Genomic DNA, 23,109 nt, shown 5'->3' with positions numbered 1-23,109 from the left:
CAAATATCTCCTTTCCCATCATAGTCTCGCTAACCATTCCCTGTGACACGTGATCTGCTAGCGTAGGTACAAAAAAGTTCCTATGGGTGAACACTCTCACACTAGCATTGTTGGACAAGCTTCAATCTCATGCACATGCACATACTGAAGAACTACACTACGAGGGAACCACCCGCAAGCACCCACATCTCGGTAAAAAGCATTTGTGTGATTTCTTCCCCTAGACAGACACGTTGGGCCTGCACTTGTTGGAGCATTGCAAAGATGAGCACTCTGGTTTGCAGGAGCCTGAGAAGAACATCTCGTACGAAACTTGTTCCCCCAAAATGCTCGAATCACAAATGCTCGCAGCAAAGTCATAATTCAAAGATGTACACCTTGCACACGATCGAGTAATGACACTTAGAGACATCCATTTCCCAGGCATATGTGCCCTACATGCTTTTTGGTGCACCTTGTACAAAAGGCCATACTTTGACAAGCCCTCCTAGAATTTCACATCTGAAGAGAGATGAAATTCCTTGGGCTTTTTGTCCACACAATGCAAACACCGACCGCTCTCTTTAGGGGTGAGCTAAAGAAGAGTATCTCCTGCAGAACCCATGAGCCGCAGCCGTTCGGATCGCACAGGGCAGGACAAGGCATGGAGAGTTTTTGCATCCAAACAAAAATTATCGGTAATACTCTATGCTTCTACTGACCTAGAACACAAAGGCTATCACGACAGTGCCATGCACTTCTATAGGATGAGACAGTGAAGAGGTGAGCACGCACCGAGAATGCACTAGCGAATAAATTATGCGGCAACCAAACCTTTCGCCGGCCCCCCTCTCAATCGCAAGGCTCTACCAATCAGAAAAAACTTAGGGTGGAGAGTGGACCCTTGATGAAATTAGAGACATCGAGCAATGCACCCATGCAACCATCTCTTTCCTTCTTGCCGTCTGAGCAGGATAAAAATGCAATGATAGAACGTGCCAATGAGACAGAGCCCTTGGCTAAAAGATACAACTCCATACACACTCAGGAACAAGCGCATCTTAGAATTGAACACCAAATGTGCAGTGTGTTGCAAGCCATGCAGACACCTACATATAGGGTATATCCAACAAAACAAAGCGACAAGTACTTCCCACCAGCTCTGCCACTGCGATATTATTGAATGGGATATATACTCACCGCCACAAATTAATGACCATCATTACCGTCTCGGAATAGATACAAGCACATCGAGCTTCATCTGATCAACTAGATGAATTTCACCTTGAAGGGGCCCAATCCAAAAGTTCTGGAGGTCATCTCCTAAAACTCTCAAGAACAAGGCCCATCTTACATGCAAACTCTGCTACTGCGCAAACATAGGTTGCAATTAAAGAGAAATTGCAAGGCCGTCACAATGGCCCGAGGACAATGCTCTGACTAAGTCAATTTTCTCTTAGGGTGGAGAGTGGACCCTTGATGAAATTAGGGACGTCGAGCAATGCACTCGTGCAACCATCTCTTTCCTTCTTGCCATCCAGGCAGGATAAAAATGCAATGATAGAACGTGCCAATGAGACGGAGCCCTTGGCTAAAAGATACAACTCCATACACACTCAGCAACAAGCGCATCTTAGAATCAAAAACCAAATGTGCAGTGTGTTGCAAGCCATGTAGACACCTACATATAGGGTATATCTAACAAAAAAAAGTGACAAGTACTTCCCACCAGCTCCGCCACTGCAATATTATCAAATGGGATATATACTCACCGCCACAGATTAATGACCATCATTACCGTCTCAGAATAGATACAAGCACATCGAGCTTCATCCGATCAACTGGACTAATTTCACCTTGAAGGGGCCCAATCCAAAAGTTTTGAAGGTCATCTCCTGGAACTCTCAAGAACAAGGCCCATCTTAAATGCAAACTCTGCTACTACGCAAACATAGGTTGCAATTAAAGAGAAATCTCAAGGCCGTCACAATGGCCTGAGGCAAATGCTCTGATTAAGTCAATTTTCTCTTGCAATCACCATGCCGCCGTTCACAGAGAGATCTCCCCATTCACTTGTGATGTGATGCACAATCCAAGTGCTAGACACGAGCTCGCCCTTGAAAGGCCACTTTCCAAGGCATCCCCCGATGACACATTGGAATGACAACCGCTGTCGAACCATTCCCAATGTTGTGCCAATCGAGTTGGCACAGAGACGACCTTGGGGGGCTCTCGCTTAGCAATCAGGATGTGCTTTTGTACCCATCTCTCACAAACACCAATATTAGCTATGACCAAATTTGGAATCCAAGGGCTTGCATCCATCGATATCGTCAGCACTGGGTCTATATACAAAGGCCACGGAGAGGTTCCGAGAAGAGAAGCCCCCCCTGCTCACTCACACAAACATCCCAAATTCTAGACACAAGCTCCCGCCCTTAGCATCTCTCTCCAGATCACCGCAATGACACACATTGGAATGACAACCACTGTCGAACAAATCCTGAAATTGTGGCAATGGAGTGAGAAAGAGGAGCAACTTTGGGGAGAGGCGCATAGCAAACGGGCTGCTCCTTCATTCCACTCTTATATATAGATTCGATGTCGCTGATTTCATTTGGAGTCCAAGGCTGCATTCATCCTTGCCCACACAAGCAATGGCTCTTCTGATCGAATGGCCATGGGGAGCTTTCAATAACAAAGGCTCCCTTGTCACTCATGATGCACAGCCCGATTGCTAGACGATGGCTCGCCCTTCAGATCGATGCCCAGGCAACCACCGCAATGACACCATTGGAACAAACAACCGCTGCCGAACCATTTCGAAAATTTTGCGCCAAAGAAGTAGTTACAAAGAGAATGACTCTGGGGAGAGAGCACTCACATAGAAAAATCAGGATGGCTTCACGGCCCTTCCAATAGAGAAACAATGCTGGTGCCAATATTTGAAATCCAAATAATGTGTCTTTCTCGAACACCAGCACCGATTCTATTGGGGAGTGTCACCGAGAGCTTTTTTTATCAAAGCCTCCCATTGTAGCCATGATAGGCACATAAAATATTTTGCTAGAATGCCAAGCACACACCCACCTCATGGCTAGAGAGAAGGGCTCACCATTAGATCAACTTTGAAATCGCAGAACAGACGCCGTATAGAATGGTAACCGCTACCAAGTCTCTTCCGTAATTGCATTGGTCGAGTGATCAAAGAAGGTGATATAAGAGAGGGTCCAAGCGTAGGCATTCATTGGGGGATTTGCACCGATGGCATAAATTTATGCAATACCTGAGCAACATCGGACGGAGGCGCTAGACGAGGGCTCCTGTTTTAGTTTGAGTTTTAAAATCACCAAGTAGTAGATGCGATGAGGGCTGGCAACTGCTGCCAAACCTTTTTCCAAAATTGCGCCACCTGAGTGACAAGAAAACATGATCTAAAGGAGAGTCCAGGTATAGCACCTATGAGGGTGTGCTTCATGCCCCTCTAATTGATTCAACGTCAGTGTCCACCATTTCAAAATCTGACATATCCATCCGCCCTGACAGCAGCGTTGATTCAATATGAGGGGGGCACGGGAGAGGCTCGCGGAAAACCACCTCTCCCATTGTAGCCACAATAGGCATGCAAAAAATTTTGCTAGAGCGCCAAGCACCCACCTTATGGCTATAGACAAGGGCTCACCATTAGATCAACTTCAAAATCGCAGAACAAACGTGGTGTAGGATGGCAACTGCTGCCAAGTCTCTTCCATAATTGCGTCGGTCGAGTGATCGAAGAAGGTGATCTAAGAGAGGGTCCAAGCATAGGCATTCATTGGGGGATTCGCGCCGATGGCATAAATTAATGCAATACCTGAGCAACACTGGACAGAGGTGCTAGATGAGGGCTCCCATTTTAGATCGAGTTTTAAAATCACCAAGTAGATGCGGTGAGGGCTGGCAACCACTACCAAACCTTTTTCTGAAATTGTGCCAACTGAGTGACAAGAAAACATGATCTAAAGGAGAGTCCAAGAATAGCACCCTCGAGGGTGGGCTTCATGCCCCTCTAATTGATTCAACATCGGCGTCCACCATTTCAAAATCTAACATATCCATCCGCACTGACAGTGGCGTTGAATCAATGAGGGGGGCACGGGAGAGGCTCGCGGCAACCACCTCTATCATTGTAGCCACGATAGGCATGCAAAAAATTTTGCTAGAGCACCAAGCACACACCTCATGGCTATAGACAAGGGCTCGCGATTAGATCAACTTTGAAATTGCAGAATAGACGCGGTGTAGATTGGCAACCGCTGCCAAGTCTCTTCCATAATTGCGTCAATCAAGTGATTGAAGATGGTGATCTAGGAGAGGGTCCAAGCGTAGGCATTCATTGGGGGATTCGCGCCAATGGCATAAATTTATGCAACACCCGAGCAACACCAGATGGAGGTGCTAGATGAGGGCTCCCATTTTAGATCAAGTTTTAAAATCACCAAGTAGACGCAGAGAGGGCTGGCAAGTGCTGCCAAACCTTTCTCCAAAATTGTGCCAACTAAGTGGCAAGAAAACATGATCTAAAGGAGAGTCCAGGAATAGCACCCTTGAGGGTGGGCTTCATGCCCCTCTAATTGATTCAACATCGGCATCCACCATTTCAAAATCTGACATATCCATCTGCCCTGATAGCTGTGTTGAATCAATGAGGGGGGCACAGGAGAGGCTCGCGGCAACCACCTCTCCCATTATAGCCGCGATAGGCACGCAAAAAATTTTGGTAGAGTGCCAAGCACCCACCTCATGGCTAGAGACAAGGGCTCGCCATTAGATCAACTTCAAAATCGTAGAATAGACGCGGAGTAGAATGGCAACCGCTGCCAAGCCTGTTTCGTAATTGCGTTAGTAGAGTGATCGAAGAAGGTGATCTAAGAGAGGGTCCAAGCATGTAGGCATTCATTGGGGGATTTGTGCCAATGGAAAAAATTTATGCAACACCCAAGTAACACCAGACTGAGGTGCTAGACGAGGGCTCCCATTTTAGATCAAGTTTTAAAATCACCAAGTAGACACGGTGAGGGTTGGCAATTGCTACCAAACCATTTTCTAAAATTGCGCAACATGAGTGACAAGAAAACATGATCTAAAGGAGAGTCCAGGAATAGCAACCTCGAGGGTGGGCTTCATGCCTCTCTAATTGATTCAACATCGACGTCCACCATTTCAAAATCTGACATATCCATCCGCCCTGACAGCGGCGTTGAATCAATGAGGGGGGCATGGGAGAGGCTCGCAGCAACCACCTCTCCCATTGTAGCCATGATAGGCACTCAAAAAAATTTGCTAGAGCACCAAGCACCCACCTCATGGCTAGAGACAAGGGCTCGGCATCAGAGCAACTTCGAAATTGCAGAATAGACGCGATGTAGAATGGCAACCGCTACCAAGTCTCTTCCGTAGTTGCGTCGGTCGAGTGATCGAAGAAGGTGATCTAAGAGAGGGTCCAAGCATAGGAATTTTGTGGGGGATTCGCACCAATGGCATACATTTATGCAATACCCGAGCAACACCGAATGGAGGTGCTAGACGAGGGCTCCCATTTTAGATCGAGTTTTAAAATCACCAAGTAGATGCGGTGAGGGCTGGCAACTACTACCAAACCTTTTTTTGAAATTGCGCCAGCTGAGTGACAAGAAAACATGATCTAAAGGAGAGTCCAGGAATAGAACCCTCAAGGGTGGGCTTCATGCCCCTCTAATTGATTCAATGTCGGCATGCACCATTTCAAAATCTGACATATCCATCCGCCCTGACAGCAGCATTGAATCAATGAGGTGGGCATGGGAGAGGCTCACAGCAACCACCTCTCCCATTGTAGCCGTGATAGGCATGCAAAATTTTTTTCTAGAGCGCCAAGCACCCACCTCATGGCTAGAGAAAAGGGCTTGCCATTAGATCAACTTCAAAATCGCAGAACAGACGCGGTGTAGAATGGCAACCACTACCAAGTCTCTTCCGTAGTTGTGTCAGTCGAGTGATCAAAGAAGGTGATCTAAGAGAGGGTCCAAGCATAGGCATTCGTTGGGGGATTCGCACTGATGGCATACATTTATGCAATACCCAAGCAACACTGGATGGAGGTGCTAGACGAGGGCTCCCATTTTAGATCGAGTTTTAAAATCACCAAGTAGACGAGGTGAGGGCAGGCAACCACTGCCAAACCTTTTTCCAAAATTGCGCCAGCTAAGTGACAAGAAAACATGATCTAAAGGAGAGTCGAGTAATAGCACATCGAGGGTGGGCTTCATGCCCCTCTAATTGATTCAACGTCGACGTCCACCATTTCAAAAATGGACATATCCATCTGCCTTGACACTAGCATTGAATGAATGAGAGGGGCATGGGAGAGGCTCGTGGCAACCACCTCTCCTATATAAGCTATTAGTGTGAGGCTCCCTGTGCATTAGAAAATAGCAAAAACATCGACAACTGCCTTAAAAATCCAAATCCTTTAAAATTCTGACCAAACAGCCATTCACGACCCAATTTTTTATGAGGTTGGCAGAGGAGCAAAAGATTGTCATCGGTTAGGAGATGTGAGTTCATGGAGCCAAGGGACTAAAATGGTCATCGAGCTCATCCGATCAACTAGATGAATTTCAACTTGAAGGGGGCCCAATCCAAAAGTTTCAAAGGTCATCTCCTGGAACTCTCAAGAACGAGGCCCATCTTACATGCAAACTCTGCTACTGTGCAAACATAGGTTGCAATTAAAGAGAAATTGCGAGGCCGTCACACTGGCCCGAGGCCAATGCTCTGACTTAGTCAATTTTCTCTTGCAATCACCATGCCATTGTTCACAGAGAGATCTCCCCATTCACTTGTGACATGACGCACAATCCAAGTGCTAGACGCGAGCTTGCCCTTGAAAGAAAGACCACTTTCCAAGACATCCCCCGATGACACATTGGAACGACAACCATTGTCGAACCATTCCCAATGTTGTGCCAATCAAGTTGGCACAGACATCCTAAATGCTAAACACAAACTCCCACCCTTAGCATTGCTCTCTAGATCACCGTAATGACACATTGGAATGACAACCGATGTTGAACAACTCCTGAATTTGTGCCGATGGAGTGAGAAAGAAGAGCAACTTTGGGGAGCCGCGCATTGCAAACGGGCTGCTGCTTCATTCCACTCTTATATATAGATCCGATGTTGTTGATTTCATTTGGAATCCAAGGTTGCATTCATCCTTGCTCACACAAGAAAATGGCTCTTCTCATCAAATGTCGACGGGGAGATTTCGATTACAAAGGCTCCCTTGTCACTCGTGATGCGCAACCCAACTGCTAGACGACGGCTCACCCTTCAGATCACTGCCCAGGAAACCACTACAATGGCACCATTGGAATGACAACTGCTTTCGAACCATTCCAAAAATTTTGTGCCAAAGAAGTTTTTGCGAAGAGAACCACTTTGGGGAGAGAGCACTCGCATAGCAAAATCGAGATGGCTTCATGGCCCTTCCAATAGAAACGATGTTGGTGCCAATATTCCAAATCCAAATAACGTGTCTTTCTTGAACACCAACACCGATTCTATTGGGGAGGCTCGCTAAGAGCTTTTGTTATCAAAGCCTCCCACTGTAGCCGTGATAGGCACGCAAAAAATATCGCTAGAACACCAAGCACCCACCTCATGGCTAGAGACAAGGGCTCGCCATTAGATCAACTTCGAAATTGCAGAACAGATGTGTTATAGAATGGCAACGCTGCCAAGTCTCTTCCATAATTGTGTTAGTCAAGTGATCGAAGAAGGTGATCTAAGAGAGGGTCCAAGCATAGGCATTCGTTGGGGGATTTGCGTCGATTGAAAAAATTCATGCAATACCCGAGCAACACCAAATGGAGGTGCTAGACGAGGGCTCCCGTTTTAGATCAAGTTTTAAAATCACCAAGTAGACGCGGTGAGGGCTGGAAACTGCTGCCAAACATTTTTTCTGAAATTGTGCCAGCTGAGTGACAAGAAAAAATCATCTAAAGGAGAGTCGAGGAATAGCACCTCAAGGGTGGGCTTCATGCCCCTCTAATTGATTCAACGTCGGCATCCACCGTTTCAAAATCTAACATTTCCATCCACCTTGACATTGGCATTAAATCAATGAGAGGGGCACGGGAGAGGCTCGTGGCAACAACCTCTACTATATAAGCTATTAGTGTGAGGCTTGTTCTACATTAGAAATTAGTGAACACACCGACATCCGCCTTAAAAATCCAAATTGTTGAAAATTTTGACCAAACAGCCATCCACGACCCAATTTTTTATGAGGTCGTCTATAAGGAGCAAAAGATTGTCATCAGTTAGGAGATGTGAATTCATGGAGCCAAGGGACTGAAATGGTCATCGAGTTGATCCGATCAACTAGATGAATTTCACCTTAAAGTGGCCCAATCCAAAAGTTTCAGAGGTCATCTCTTGGAACTCTCAAGAACAAGGCCCATCTTACTTGCAAACTCTGCTACTGCGCAAACATAGGTTGCAGTTAAAGAGAAATTGCAAGGCCATCATAGTGGCCCAAGGCCAATGCTCCAACTAAGTCAATTTTCTGTTGCAATCACCATGCCACCATTCACAGAGAGATCTCCCCATTCACTTGTGACGCGACGCACAATCCAAGTGATAGACGCGAGCTCACCCTTGAAAGGCCACTTTCCAAGACATCCCCCGATGACACATTGGAACGACAACTGCTGTCAAACCATTCCCAATGTTGTGCTGATCGAGTTGGCACAAAGGTGACCTTAGGGAGCTCCCGTGTAGGAATCGGGATGTGCTTTCGTACCCATCTCTCACAAAAACCAATGTTAGCTATAAACAAATTTAGAATCCAAGGCTTGTATCCATCAATATCGTCAGCACTGGGTCTATATATTCAAAGGCCACAGAGAGGTTCCGATAAGAGAAGCTCCCCTTCTCACTCGCACAAACATCCCAAATGCTAGACACAAGCTCTCACCCTTAGCATCACTCTCCAGATCGCCACAATGACACATTGGAACGACAACCACTGTCGACAAAAACGGCTAAGCCAGATCGGGTCGGCCAGCATGGCTCGCCCAGATTGGGTTGGCCAGTATGGCTCACCCACCATTTTTTGTCGAGAGCTTTTGATATTAAAGCTCCCATGTAGCCGCAATAAGTACACCATGACAAATTGCTAGAGCGCCGAGCACCCATAGAAAATTGCCATTATACCGAGCAATGCCAGAGTGCTAGACAAGGGCTCATGTTTAGATCAAGTTTTAAAATCACCAAAAAGACACGCCATGGATCGACAACCGTTGCCTCACCTTTTCCAAAATTGAGTCATCAGAAAACATGATCTAAAGAAGAGCCAAGGAAAAGCACTGAGATCGCTTCATGCCCCTTTCATGTATTCAACATGAGCATACACCATTTGAAAACCCAAGAATCTAATCCGCCTAGATACCAATGTTGAATCAATGAAATGGGCATGGGAGAGGCTGGTGGCAACAACCTCTCCTATATAAGCTATTAGTGTGAGGCTCACTCTTCATTAGAAATCTGTGATAGCACAGACAACTCCCTTAAAAATCCAATTCAATGAAAAATGTGACCAAATAGCCATCCACGACACCATTTTTGGAGCTCGCCCAGAACGGCTCGGCCAGCATGGCTCGCCCAGATTGGCTCAGCCAGAATGGCTCACCCAAATCGGCTCGGCCAGAGCGGGTCAGCCAACATGGTGACTTGCTAACTTGGTGAGAGTACTTGGAACTATCAAGAACAAAGGCCAATCTTACATGCAAACTCTGCTACTGCGCAAACATAGGTTGCAATTATAGGGAAATTGCAAGAGGCCGTCACAATGGCCCGAGGCCAATGCTCTCACTACTAAGTCAATTTTCTCTTGCAATTGCAATGCCTCCGTTCACAAAGAGATCTCCCCATTCACTTGTGACGATGCACAATCCAAGTGCTAGACTTGAGCTCGACCTTGGAAGGCTGCGTTCCAAGACATCCCGATGACACATTGGAACGACAACCGCTATCAAACCATTCCCAATGTTCTGCCGATCGAGTTGGCACAGAGGCAATCTTAGGGAGCTCCCATGTATCGATCGGGAAGTGCTTTCGTACCCATCTCTCACAAAAACCAATGTTATCTGAATAATTTTAGAATCCAAGGCTCGTATCCATCGATATCGTCGGCACTAGGTCTATATTCAAAGGCCACAGAGAGGTTCTGATAAGAGAAGCTCACCTACTCACTTGCACAAACATTCCCAAATGCTAGATGCAAGTTCCTTCCCTTAGCATCGCTCTCCAAATCACTGCAATGACACGTTGGAATGACAACCGCTGTCGAACAACTCCCAAATTTGTGCCGATGGAGTGAGAAAGAAGAGCCAGATCAGGTTGACGAAAACGGCTAAGCCAGATCGGGTCGGCCAGCATGGCTCGGCCACCATTTTTCGCTGAGAGCTTTCGATATTAAAGCTCCCATGTAGCCACGATAAGTACACCATGACAAATTGCTAGAGTGTCGAGCACCCACAACAAATTGCCATTATACCAAGCATCCTCACCTTTTCCAAAATTGAGTCATCGGAAAACATTATCTAAAGGAGAGCTGAGGAAAAGCACTGAGATCGCTTCATGCCCCTTTCATTCATTCAAAATCAGCATACACTGTTTGAAAACCCAACAATCCGATCCGCCTAGACACCAATGTTGAATCAATGAAAGGGGCATGGGAGAGGCTCGCGCCAACAACCTCTCCTATATAAGCTATTAGTGTGAGGCTTGCTCTGCATTAGAAATATACGATAACACGGACAACTCCCTTAAAAATCCAATTCAATGAAAAATGTGACCAAACAGCCATCCACAACACTATTTTTGGAGCTCAGCCAGATCAGGTCAGCCAGCATGGCTCACCCAGAATGGCTCAGCTAGTATTGCTCGCCCAGATCGAGTTGGCTAGAATGGCTCGCCTAGAACGGCTCGGCTAGATCGGGTCGGCCAGCATGGTGACTTGGTGACTTGGTGAGAGTACTTGGAACTGTCAAGAACAAATGCCAATCTTACATGCAAACTCTGCTACTGCGCAAACATAGGTTGCAATTATAGAGAAATTGCAAGGTCATCACAATGGCCCGAGGCCAATGCTCCGAATACTAAGTCAATTTTCTCTTGCAATCGCCATGCCGCCGTTCACAGAGAGATCTCCCCATTCACTTCTGACGACGCACAATCCAAGTGCTAGATGCGAGCTCATCCTTGAAAGGCCGCGTTCCAAGACATCCCAATGACACATTGGAATGAAAACCTCTATCAAACCATTCCCAATGTTGTGCTGATAGAGTTGGCATAGAGGCGATCTTAGGGAGCTCCTGCGTAGCAATCGAGAAGTGCTTTCATACCCTTCTCTCACAAAAACCAATGTTAGCTGAACAAATTTAGAATCCAAGGCTCGTATCCATCGATATCGTCATCATTGGGTCTATATTCAAAGGCCACAGAGAGGTTCCAATAAGAGAAGCTCCCCTGCTCGCTTGCACAAACATCCCCAAATGCTAGACGCAAGCTCCCGCCCTTAGCATTGCTCTCTAGATCACCACAATGATACATTGGAAGGACAACCACTGTCGAACAACTCCCAAATTTGTGCCAATGGAGTGAGAAAGAAGAGCCAGATCGGGTTGATGAAAATGGCTAAGCCAGATCGGGTCGACGAAAATGGCTAAGCCAGATCGGGTCAGCTAGCATGGCCCACCTAGAACAGGTCGGCTAGCATGGCTCGCCCACCATTTTTTGCTGAGAGCTTTCGATATTAAAGCTCCCATGTAGCCACGATAAGTACACCATGACAAATTGCTAGAGCACCGAGCACCCATAGCAAATTGCCATTATACCAAGCAACGTCAGAGTGCTAGACAAGGGCTCACATTTAGATCAAGTTTTAAAATCACCAAAAAGACACACCATGGATCGGCAACCGCTGCCTCACCTTTTCCAAAATTGAGTCATCGGAAAACATGATCTAAAGGAGAGTCGAGGAAAAGCACTGAGATCACTTCATGCCCCTTTCATTGATTCAACATCAGCAAACACCATTTGAAAACCCAATAATCTGATCCACCTAGACACCAATGTTGAATCAATGAAAGGGGCATGGGAGAGGCTCGCGGCAACAACCTCTCCTACATAAGCTATTAGTGCGAGGCTCGCTCTACATTAGAAATATGCGATAGCACGGACAACTCCCTTAAAAATCCAATTCAATGAAAAATGTGACCAAACAGCCATCTACGACACCGTTTTTGGAGCTCGTCCAGCTCGGGTCTGCCAGCATGGCTCACCCAGACCGGCTCGGCCAGCATGGCTCGACCAGAATGGCTCACCCAGATCAGCTCGGCCAGCATGGCTCACCCATATCGGGTCGCCCAGCATGGCTCGCCTAGATTGGGTCGGCCAGCAAGGCTCGGCCAGCATGGCTCGCCCAAATTGGGTTGGCCAGAATGGCTCGCCCAGATCGGCTTGGCCAGCATGGCTCGGCCAGAACGGCTCACCCAGATCGGGTCGGCCAGCATGGCTCGCCCAAATCGGGTCGGCCAAGCTGGCTCGCCCACCATTTTTCAAGCACACTACCTCCCCTATATAAGCTATTAGTGCAAGGCTTACTCTACATCAGAAATGTACATTCAGTGCAGAAGTACCTTAAAACCCAATTCAATGAAAAATGTGACCGAATAGCCATCCACGACCCCATTTTTCATGAGGTTGTCAACGGAGACAAAGATTGGCATTGGTTAGGCGATTTGATTGCATCAGTCAGGGGGGTAAATTGATCAATTTTTGGAGACTGACTAGAATGGCTCGACGACCATTTTATATTGGAAGCTACCCAATTTGAGAATTATGAATCAAGTAGAATGGCTCGGGTACCCATTTTACGAACTTAAAGAGTTGACTGGGTGGGCCGACCTGGCAGGGTGACTTGATGAACAATCTTAAAGAGTTGACTTGGTGAGAGTACTTGGTGGGCTGACCTGGCAAGGTGACTTGATGAACTAACTTAAAGAGTCAACTTGGTGAGAGTACTCAGTGGGCTAACCTGGTCACGTGACTTGATGAACGAACTTAAAGAGTCGACTTGGTGGGCCGACTTGGCCGGGTGACTTGATGAATGAACTTAAAGAGTCGACTTGGTGGGTCGAACTAGCGGGATGACTTGGTGAGAGTACTTGGTGGGTTGACCTGGCAGGGTGACTCGATGGACGAACTTAGAGAGTCGACTTTGCGAGAGTGCTTGGTGGGTCAAACTGGCGGGGTGAATTCATGAACGAACTTAAAGAGTCAACTTGGTGAGAGAACTTGGTGGGCCAAGCTGGCAGGGTGAATTGATGAACGAACCTAAAGAGTCGACTTTGTGAGAGTACTTGGCGGGCTGTTCTGGCGGGGTGACTTGATGATCGAACTTAAAGGGTCGAGTTTGTGAGAGTAATTGGTGGGCCGACCTGGCGGAGCGACTTGATGAACGAACTTAGAGAGTCGACTTTGTGAGAGTACTTGGTGGGGTGACTTGATGAACAAACCTAAAGAGTCGACCTGGTGAGAGTACTTGGTGGGCCGACCTGGCGGGGTGACTTGATGAGAAAACTTAAAGAGTCGAGTTGGTGAGAGTACTTGGTGGGGTGACCTGGCGGGGTGACTTGATGAACAAACTTAAAGAGTCGACCTTATGGGCCAACTTGGCAGAGTGACTTCATGAACAAACTTAAAGAGTCCACTTGGTGGGCCGACCGGGTGGATGACTTGATGAACGAAGTTAAAGAGTTGACTTGGTGAGAGTAATTTGTGGGCTGACCTGGCGGGGTGACTTGATGAATGAACTTAAAGAATCGACTTGGTGGGGAGACTTGATGAACGCACTTGAAGGGTCGACTTGGTGGGGTGACTCTATGAACAAACCTAAAGAGTTGACTTGGTAAGAGTACTTGGTGGGGCAACTTGATGAACAGACTTAAAGAGTCAACTTGGTGAGAGTATTTGGTGGGGTGACTTGATGAAAGAACTTAAAGGGTCGACTTGGTGGGGTGACTTGGTGGATGGACCTAAAGAGTTGACTCGATGAGAGAACTTGGTGGGGTGACTTGATGAATGGACTCAAAGAGTCAACTTGGTGAGAGTAATTTGTGGGCTGACCTAGCGGGGTGACTTGATGAATGGACTTGAAGAGTCAACTTGGTGGGACGACTTGATGAACGCACTTGAAGGGTCGACTTGGTGGGGTGACTCTATGAAGGGACTTAAAGAGTTGACTTGGTGAGAGTACTTGGTGGGGTGACTTGATGAAAGGACTTAAAGAGTCGACTTGGTGAGAGTACTTGGTGGGGCGACTTGATGAACGCACTTGAAGAATCGACTTGGTTAGAGTACTTGGTGGGGTGACTTGATGAACAGACTCAAAGAGTCAACTTGGTGAGAGTACTTGGTGATCGACTTGATGAGCAGACTTAAAGAGTCAACTTGCTGAGAGTACTTGGCGGGGTGAACTAATGAACAGACTTAAAGAGTCCACTTGGTGGGAGTACTTGGTGCACCGACCTGGTGGGGTGAGTTTATGGATGGACTTAAAGAGTCGACTTGGTTAGAGTACTGATTCTGGTGACTTGATGAACGGACTTAAAGAGTTGACTTGGTGGGGTGACTTGATGAAAGGACTTAAAGAGTCGACTTGGTGAGAGTACTTGGTGGGGCAACTTGATGAACAGACTTAAAGGGTCAACTTGGTGGGGTGACTTGATTAACAGACCTAAAGAGTTGACTTGGTGAGAGTACTTGGCGGGGTGAACTGATGAACGGACTTAAAGAGTCAACTTGGTGGGAGTACTTGGTGGGCCAACCTGGTGGGGTGACTTGATGAATAGACTTATAGAGTCGACTTGGTGAGAGTAGTTGTTCTGGTGACTTGATGAAAGTACTTAAAGAGTCAACTTGGTGGGGTGACTTGATGAACGAACTTAAAGGGTCAACTTTGCGGGGTGACTTGATGAACGAACCTAAAGAGTTGACTTGGCAAGAGTACTCGGTGGGGTGACTTGATGAAAAGACTTAGAGAGTCGACTTGGTGAGAGTACTTGGTGGGCCGACCTAGTTGGGTGACTTCATGAACTAACTTAAAGAGTCGACTTGGTGGGAGTACTTGGTGGGGTGACTAAATGAACGAACTTCAAGGGTCGACTTGGCGAGGTGACTTGATGAACGGTCCTAAAGAGTTGACTTGGTGAGAGTACTTGGTGTAGTGACTTGATGAACGAACTTAAAGATTTGACTTGGTGGGCTGACTTGGCGGGGTGACTTGATGAACGAACTTAGAGAGTCGACTTGGTGAGAGTACTTGGTGACATGGTGGGCCGACCAGGCCGAGTGACTTGATGAAAAAACTTAAAGAGTCGACTTGGTGAGAGTACTCGATGGGCTGACCTGGTCACGTGACTTGATGAACAAATTGAAAGAGTCAACTTGGTGGGCTGACTTGGCCGGGTGACTTGATGAACGAACTTAAAGAGTCAACTTGGTGGGTCGAACTAGCGGGGTGACTTGGTGAGAGTACTTGGTTGGCTGAGCTGGAAGGGTGACTTGATGAACAAACTTAGAGAGTTGACTTTGTGAGAGTACTTGGTGGGTCGAACTAGCGAGGTGACTTGATGAACAAACTTAAAGAGTCGACCTGGTGAGAGAACTTGGTGGGCCGAGCTGGCAGGGTGAATTCATGAACGAACCTAAAGAGTCAACTTTGTGAGAGTACTTGGTGGGCCGACCTGGCAGGGTGACTTGATGACCAAACTTAAAGGGTTGACTTGGTGAGAGTACTTGGCGGGCCGACCTGGCGGAGTGACTTGATGAACAAACTTAAAGAGTCAACTTGGTGAGAGTACTTGGTGGTGTGACCTGATGAACAAACCTAAAGAGTCAACCTGGTGAGAGTACTCGGTGGGCCGACCTAGTGGGGTGACTTGGTGAGCAAACTTAAAGAGTCGACTTGGTGAGAGTAGTTGGTGGGTTGACCTGGCGGGGTGACTTGACGAATGAACTTAAAGAGTCGACTTGGTGGGCCAACTTGGCAGAGTGACTTCATGAATGAACTTAAAGAGTCCACTTGGTGGGCCGACCTGGCGGGGTGACTTGATGAACAAACTTAAAGAGTCGACTTGGTGAGAGTAATTTGTGGGCTGACCTTGCGGGGTGACTTGATGAACGGACTTGAAGAGTCGACTTGGTGGGGCGACTTGATGAACGCACTTGAAGGGTTGACTTGGTGGGGTGACTCTATGAACAGACCTAAAGAGTTGACTTGGTGAAAGTACTTGGTGGGGTGACTTGATGAAAGGACTTAAAGAGTCAACTTGGTGAGAGTACTTGGTGGGGCGACTTGATGAACGCACTTGAAGAATCAACTTGGTTAGAGTAATTGGTGGGGCAACTTGATGAACAGACTCAAAGAGTCAACTTGGTGAGAGTACTTGGTGGCTCGACTTCATGAGCAGACTTAAAGAGTCAACTTGGTGAGAGTGGGCCTAACGGGGCGAGGTGGTGAGTGGGCCTGACGGGGCGAGTTGGTGGGGTGACTTGGCGAGTGGAATTAGAGAGCCAACATGGTGAGGTGACTTGGCGAGTTGGTTCGTTGAGATGACATGGTGAGCTAACTTGGCGAGTCAACCTGGTGAGCGAACTTAAAGAGTTGACTTGGCAACGTGCTCAAGTCGACTTGGTGAGGCAACCTAGCGAGCGGGCTCAAAGAGTCAACATGGTGAGGCAACTCATTGAGTCAACATGGTGAGGCGACTCATGGTGAGGAGCTATCCTTGAGGCGACTTGGTGGGCCTAATTGATTAGTCGACTTGGTGAGCCGACCTGACAAGCTGACACGGTGAGCGGGCTTAAAGAGGCGATGACTTGGTGGGGTAACTCGGCAAGCCAACTTATCGAGGCGAGATGGTGAGTCGACTTGGTGAGCTGACATGGTGAGTGGGCTTAGAGAAGCAACTCGGTGGGGCAACTTGGCGAGCACACTTGCTGGGGCAAGGTGGTAAAATGACTAGGTGATTTGACTTGGTGAGCTGACTTAGGGAGCTAACTTGGTGAGCAAAGTTAAGGGGTCAACTTGGTGAGGCAACCTTAATAGTCGACTCGATGAGCTGACTTGCGGAGCCGACATGGTGAGCAATTTTAAAGAAGAGGCAACCTGGTGGGGCAACCTAGTGAGGCGAGACGGTAAGTCATCTTGGTGAGCTGGCTTGACGAGCTATGAGCGAACTTAAAGAGTCAATTCTTGATTTGGAAAAGACCACATGGTCAAATGACTTGGTGAGCTGACCTGGCTAGCAAAATTGGCAAGCAAACTTATAGAATTGACTTGTTGTCCCCAACCAGGATCGCACGCTTGGTTCGACCCAACTTGGGTCACCCGACTCCGTCACCCCAGCCTCGGGTGACCTGAGTGGGTTGACGAGGGGAAAAATAATAATAAAAAAAATCATGGGAGGCCCTGTACAGCGAAAAGCGCTAAATTTTGGGCATTACAAAATTAAAAAAAAACAAGTTACCCGCTTTTGGATCATGCACAAGTTTTAGTTCACGTATAGCTGAGCCGACTCGAGGCGTTATGCCTAGCTAGCCAGATTCGAGGTAGGGTAGCCGAAATGATCCGATTTGAGAATTTTCTTTATAAAAAGAGATCATGATAGGCCCCATAAGGCAAAAAAGAATGAAATTTTGGGAGTTCAAAAAAAAACGTTACCCAATTTTGGATCGCGCACAGCGCTCAGTTCACGTAGCATCGAGGTGCCCTGTGTGACATGATTCGAGCAAAAAGTCGATGATGGCATGAGTTGTGCAAAAACATTGGAGGCCATTAAGGCTCAAGGCGGGTCAGGATGAAAACTTTGGGCGTTAACCAAAAAGAAAAAGTTAACCACTTTTGGATCACATACACGGCTTGGGTCACTTAGAATCAAGTCGAGCACGGTGACATGAGTCATGCAAAAAATTTGGAGACGACTCGAGTCGGGGCATCCAACTCTATCCGAGTTCAAAACTTTGGGACTTGAAAAAAAAAAGAAAAAAGAAAAATTTACCTGGTTTTGGATCACGTAAGTGACTCGGGCCACTCAGAATCAAGGCGAGTGCGGTTATGTGAGTCGAGCAGAAAAAAAAATGGAGGCGGTTAAGGCTCGAGGCAATTTGAGTCGGGGTAGCTGAGTCGATTCAAAAACTTTGGCCGTTAGCCAAAAAAAGAGTTAATCACTTTTGGATCACGTACATGACTTGGGGCACATAGAATCAAGTCAAGCACGGTGACATGAGTGGTTCAAAAAAATTGCAGGCGATTAAGGCTCGAGGCGATTTGAGTCAGGGTTGCTGACACGATTCAGGTTGAAATCTTTGGGTGTTAACCAAAGAAGGAAGAAGTTAACCGCTTTTGGATCACATACATGACTCAGGGCACCAAGTTGAGCATGGTGACATGAGTCCTACGAAAAAACTAGAGGCAGTTAAGGCTCGAGGCGATATGAGTCAGGGTTGCTGACACAATTTGGGTTGAAAACTTTGGGCGTTAACCCAAAAAAAGAGTTGACCGCCTTTGGATCATGCACATGACTCGGTGCACTTAGAATCATGTCAAGCACAATGACATGAGTCATGCAAAAAAATTGGAGGCAGTTAAGGCTCGACGTGATTCAATTCGGGGTTTGGGTAGTTGGGGCGATTCGTGTCGGGGTTGCCGACACGGTTCGAGTTGAAAACTTTGGGCATTAACCCAAAAAAAAAAAAGTTGACCTCTTTTGGGCCACGTACATGACTTGGGGCACTTAGAATCAAGTCGAGCACGGTGACATGCATTGTGCAAAAAATTTGGAGGCAATTCGAGTCGGGGTAGCCAACTCGATTTGAGTTCAAAACTTTGGGCGTTAACCAAAAAAATAAGTTGACTGATTTTGGATCATGTACATGAGTCGTCTGCCCTCGCAAAAATTACAAAACCCGGGGACCCGCCTGGAATTTGCAGTCGGAAGATTTTTTTGCCCTCACAAAAATTTACAAACCCCACCCGCTCAGAATTTGGACTTGGAAGATTTTTTCGCCCTCGCGGAATTTACAAACCCCACATGGAAATTTCACTTGGAAGACTTTTTCACACTCGTGAAAATCACAAAACCCCACCCGCGGGGAATTCAGCACTTGGGAGATTTTTCTGCCCTTCCGACAATCGCAAACCCCACCAGCTCAGAATTTGGGACTCGGGAAATTTTTTTCCCCCTCGTAGAAATTTTACAAAACCCCACTCGCCCGAAATTTGGCACTCAAGAGATTTTTTTGCCCTGGCAGAAATTTCTACAAAACCCCTCCCTCCCGTCCAGAATTTGGCACTTGGGAGATTTTTTCCGCCGTGGCGGAAATTGCAAACCCCACCTGCCAGGAATTTGGCACCTGGGAGATTTTTACGCCCTCGCAAAAATTGCAAACCCCACTCGCCGGGAATTTAGCACTTGGGAGATTTTTTTGCCCTCGCGGAAATTTTCACAAAACCCCACCTGCTCAAAATTTGGCACCTACGAGAGTTTTCCCACCCTCGTGGAAAATTGCAAACCCCACCCGCCTAAAATTTGGCACTCGAAAGATTTTCCCGCACTCGCACAAATTGCAAACCCCACCCATCGGGAATTTGGCACCTGAGAGATTGTTACAAGCTCGTAAGAAAAAACCTTGCAAACCCCCCCCCTCCCCCGAATTTGGCACTTGGGAGATTTTCTTGCCCTCATGCAAATTAGAAACCCCACCCACCTCAGAGTCGAAAAAGGTTTTACGAATCGAGGCGACAGAGGGCTGAATCTCAGTGGATCGTGGCAGCAAGGCCACTCTGCCACTTACAATACCCCGTCGCTTATTTAAGTCATCTGCAAAAGATTCTTCTCGTCGACCGCTTGAAATTAATATCCAAGGTTGCTCCAATGGGCTAGTGCGCCGATCGGAGATGGCCAATGACACGGGCCCCTGGGAGTGCAAGAGCACCCCTACTATGGGTCGCGATGCCGCCGAAGAGAGATATGCAACGCATCTAGTGTGGATTCTAACTTAGAGGCATTCATTCATAATCTGACACATGGTAGCTTCACGCCACTGGATTTTCAACCAAGCGCGATGACCAAATGTGTGAATCAATAGTTCCTCTCATACTAAGTTGAATTACTATCGCGGTGCGGATCATCAGTAGGGTAAAACTAACCTGTCTCACGACGGTCTAAACCCAGCTCACGTTCCCTATTGGTGGGTGGACAATCCAACACTTGGTGAATTCTGCTTCAAACTGATAGGAAGAGCCAACATCGAAGGATCAAAAAGCAACGTCGCTATGAACGCTTGGCTGCCACAAGCCAGTTATCCCTGTGGTAACTTTTCTGACACCTCTAGCTTCAAATTTTGAAAGTCTAAAGGATTGATAGGCTATGCTTTCATGATTTGTATTTGTAATGAAAATCAAAATCAAATGAGCTTTTACCCTTTTGTTCCACACAAGATTTATGTTCTCGTTGATCTCATCTTAGGACACCTCCATTATCTTTTAACAGATGTGCTGCCCCAGCCAAACTCCCCACCTAACAATGTCTTCCGCCCGAATCGACGTGCCTAGATGCACCTTAAGGCAAAAAATAGGGGCATTGCCCAATCTCCAGCTCACGAAATAAGTAAACTAACGTTAAAAGTAGTGGTATTTCACTTGCACCCGAAAGCTCCCACTTATTCTACACCTCTCAAGTCATTTCACAAAGTCAGACTAGAGTCAAGCTCAACAGGGTCTTCTTTCCTCACTGATTTTGCCAAGCCCGTTCCCGTGGATGTGGTTTCGCTAGATAGTAGATAGGGACAATGGGAATCTCGTTAATCCATTCATGCGTGTCACTAATTAGATGACGAGGCATTTGGATACCTTAAGAGAGTCATAGTTACTCCCGCCGTTTACCCGTGCTTGGTTGAATTTCTTCACTTTGACATTCAGAGCACTGGGCAGAAATCACATTGCATCAGCATCCGCAAGGACCATCGCAATGCTTTGTTTTAATTAAACAGTCAGATTCCCCTTGTTCGTACCAGTTCTGAGTCGACTATTCGCTGCCTAGGGAAAGCCCTCCGAAGGGGGCGTCCTGCGTCGGTTGCCTGATCGGCACGCGATGGCTCGCCCTCACCACGAGAGTAGCTTGAGCAAGCTGCCAATAACCCACAAGTTCGGGGCGCAGACCTCTAGGCTAGCCCTCAGAGCCAATCCTTTTCCCAAAGTTACGGATCCATTTTGCCGACTTCCCTTACCTACATTGTTCTATTGACCAGAGGCTGTTCACCTTGGAGACCTGATGTGATTATGAGTATGATCGGGCATGAATGGTACTCGGTCCTCTAGATTTTCAAGGGCTGCCGAAGGCACACCGGACACCGCGAGATGTGCGGTGCTCTTCCAGCTGTTGGACCCTATCTCCGGTTGAACCGATTTCAGGGTGGACAGGCTGTTAAAAAGAAAAGATAACTCTTCCCGGGGCCCTCGCTGACATCTCTAGATTTCCTAACATTGTCGTCTGTTTCCACATCCTGGTTCATGAATATTAACCTGATTCCCTTTCTATGATCGCACAAAGTGCGCCCTTGAAATAGGGTTTCCCCATCTCTTAGGATTGACTAACCCATGTCCAAGTGCTGTTCACATGGAACCTTTCCCCACTTTAGTCTTCAAAGTTCTCAATTGAATATTTTCTACTACCACTAAGATCTGCACCAGCAGCCAGTCCACCCAGGCTCACACCCAAGGTTTCGCAACAACCCCCATGTCCTCCTACTCATCGGAGCCTGGCACTTGCCCCGATGGTCGAGTATAGGTTGCGTGCTTCAGCGCCATCCATTTTTGGGGCTAGTTGATTCGACAGGTGAGTTGTTACACACTCCTTAGCAGATTTTGACTTCCATGACCACTGTCCTGCTGTCTTAATCAACCAACACCCTTTGTGGGATCTGGGTTAGTGCACAATTTGGCACCGTAACTCAGCTTTCAGTTCATCCCACATCGCCAGTTCTGCTTACCAAAAATGGCCCACTTGGAGCTCGTGATTTTGTGGTGCGGCTCAATAGAGCAGCCACGCTGACTTACCTATTTAAAGTTTGAGAATAGGTCAAGGGCATTACGCCCCCGATTCCTCTAATCATTTTCTTTACCCGATAAAACTCGCACATGAGCTCCAGCTATCCTGAGGGAAACATCAGAGGAAACCTTCTACTAGACAGTTCGATTAGTCTTTCACCCCTATACCCAAGTCAAACGAATGATTTGCACATCAGTATCATTGTGGACCTCCACCAGAGTTTCCTCTGGCTTCGCCCTGCTCAGGCATAGTTCACCATCTTTCAGGTCCCAATAGGTGTGCTCGCACTTGAACCCTTCACAAAAGATCAGGGTCGGTCGGCGTTGCACACACCAAGAGGGGATCTCCATAGTCAGCTTCCTTGTGCCTTGCAGGTTTTCCCAACTTGCCAAACTGCACACATGTTAGACTCCTTGGTCTGTGTTTCAAGACAGGTCGGATGGAAAGCCCGCTGGCTAGTGCCACGAGCGCACAGGTGCCCGAGAGCCTGCTGTAAAGGCGCGCGCTTCGCTCCTCGATCGCTGCAATAGAAGTATTTGTGTGACTAGAAGGTCGTGCTTGTGCTGCTGTGATAGCCCGCACTGGCACGTCCCCCGAATCGAGTGGCGGACCGACTCACACCATTCCACATCCGACCAGGGCACATCGCCGGCCTCCATTGTCACTACCTCCCCATGTCAGGATTGGGTAATTTGCACACCTGCTACCTTCCTTGGATGTGGTAGCCATTTCTCAAGCTCCCTCTCTGAAATTGAACCCTAATTCTCCGTCACCTGTTAATAAATGCATCCCTTTTGAGAGTCAAGATTTGGTGCACGTATTAGCTCTAGAATTACTACGGTTATCTGAGTAGCAAAGTACCATCAAAGAAACTATAACTGATTTAATGAGCCATCCGCAGTTTCATAGTCTGAAATAGTTCATACTT

The 23,109-nt window shown here is 47.2% G+C and overlaps 2 pseudogenes; both read right to left on the bottom strand.

Annotated features, from left to right (window-relative positions):
- Positions 1–19,862: 19,862 nt before the first annotated feature.
- On the bottom strand, positions 19,863–21,375 carry LOC149548717 (25S ribosomal RNA; annotated as a pseudogene).
- On the bottom strand, positions 21,376–22,599 carry LOC149548716 (25S ribosomal RNA; annotated as a pseudogene).
- Between the last annotated feature and the right edge of the window lie 510 nt (positions 22,600–23,109).

The sequence above is a fragment of the Cupressus sempervirens genome, chromosome 7 (genome assembly GCF_028749045.1).
Source record: "Cupressus sempervirens isolate cs-2001-9-10 chromosome 7, ASM2874904v1, whole genome shotgun sequence".
In the NCBI taxonomy this organism is placed as follows: Eukaryota; Viridiplantae; Streptophyta; class Pinopsida; order Cupressales; family Cupressaceae; genus Cupressus; species Cupressus sempervirens.
Note: the sequence above shows the minus strand (reverse complement) of the source record. Positions and strands in the feature narration are given on the sequence as shown.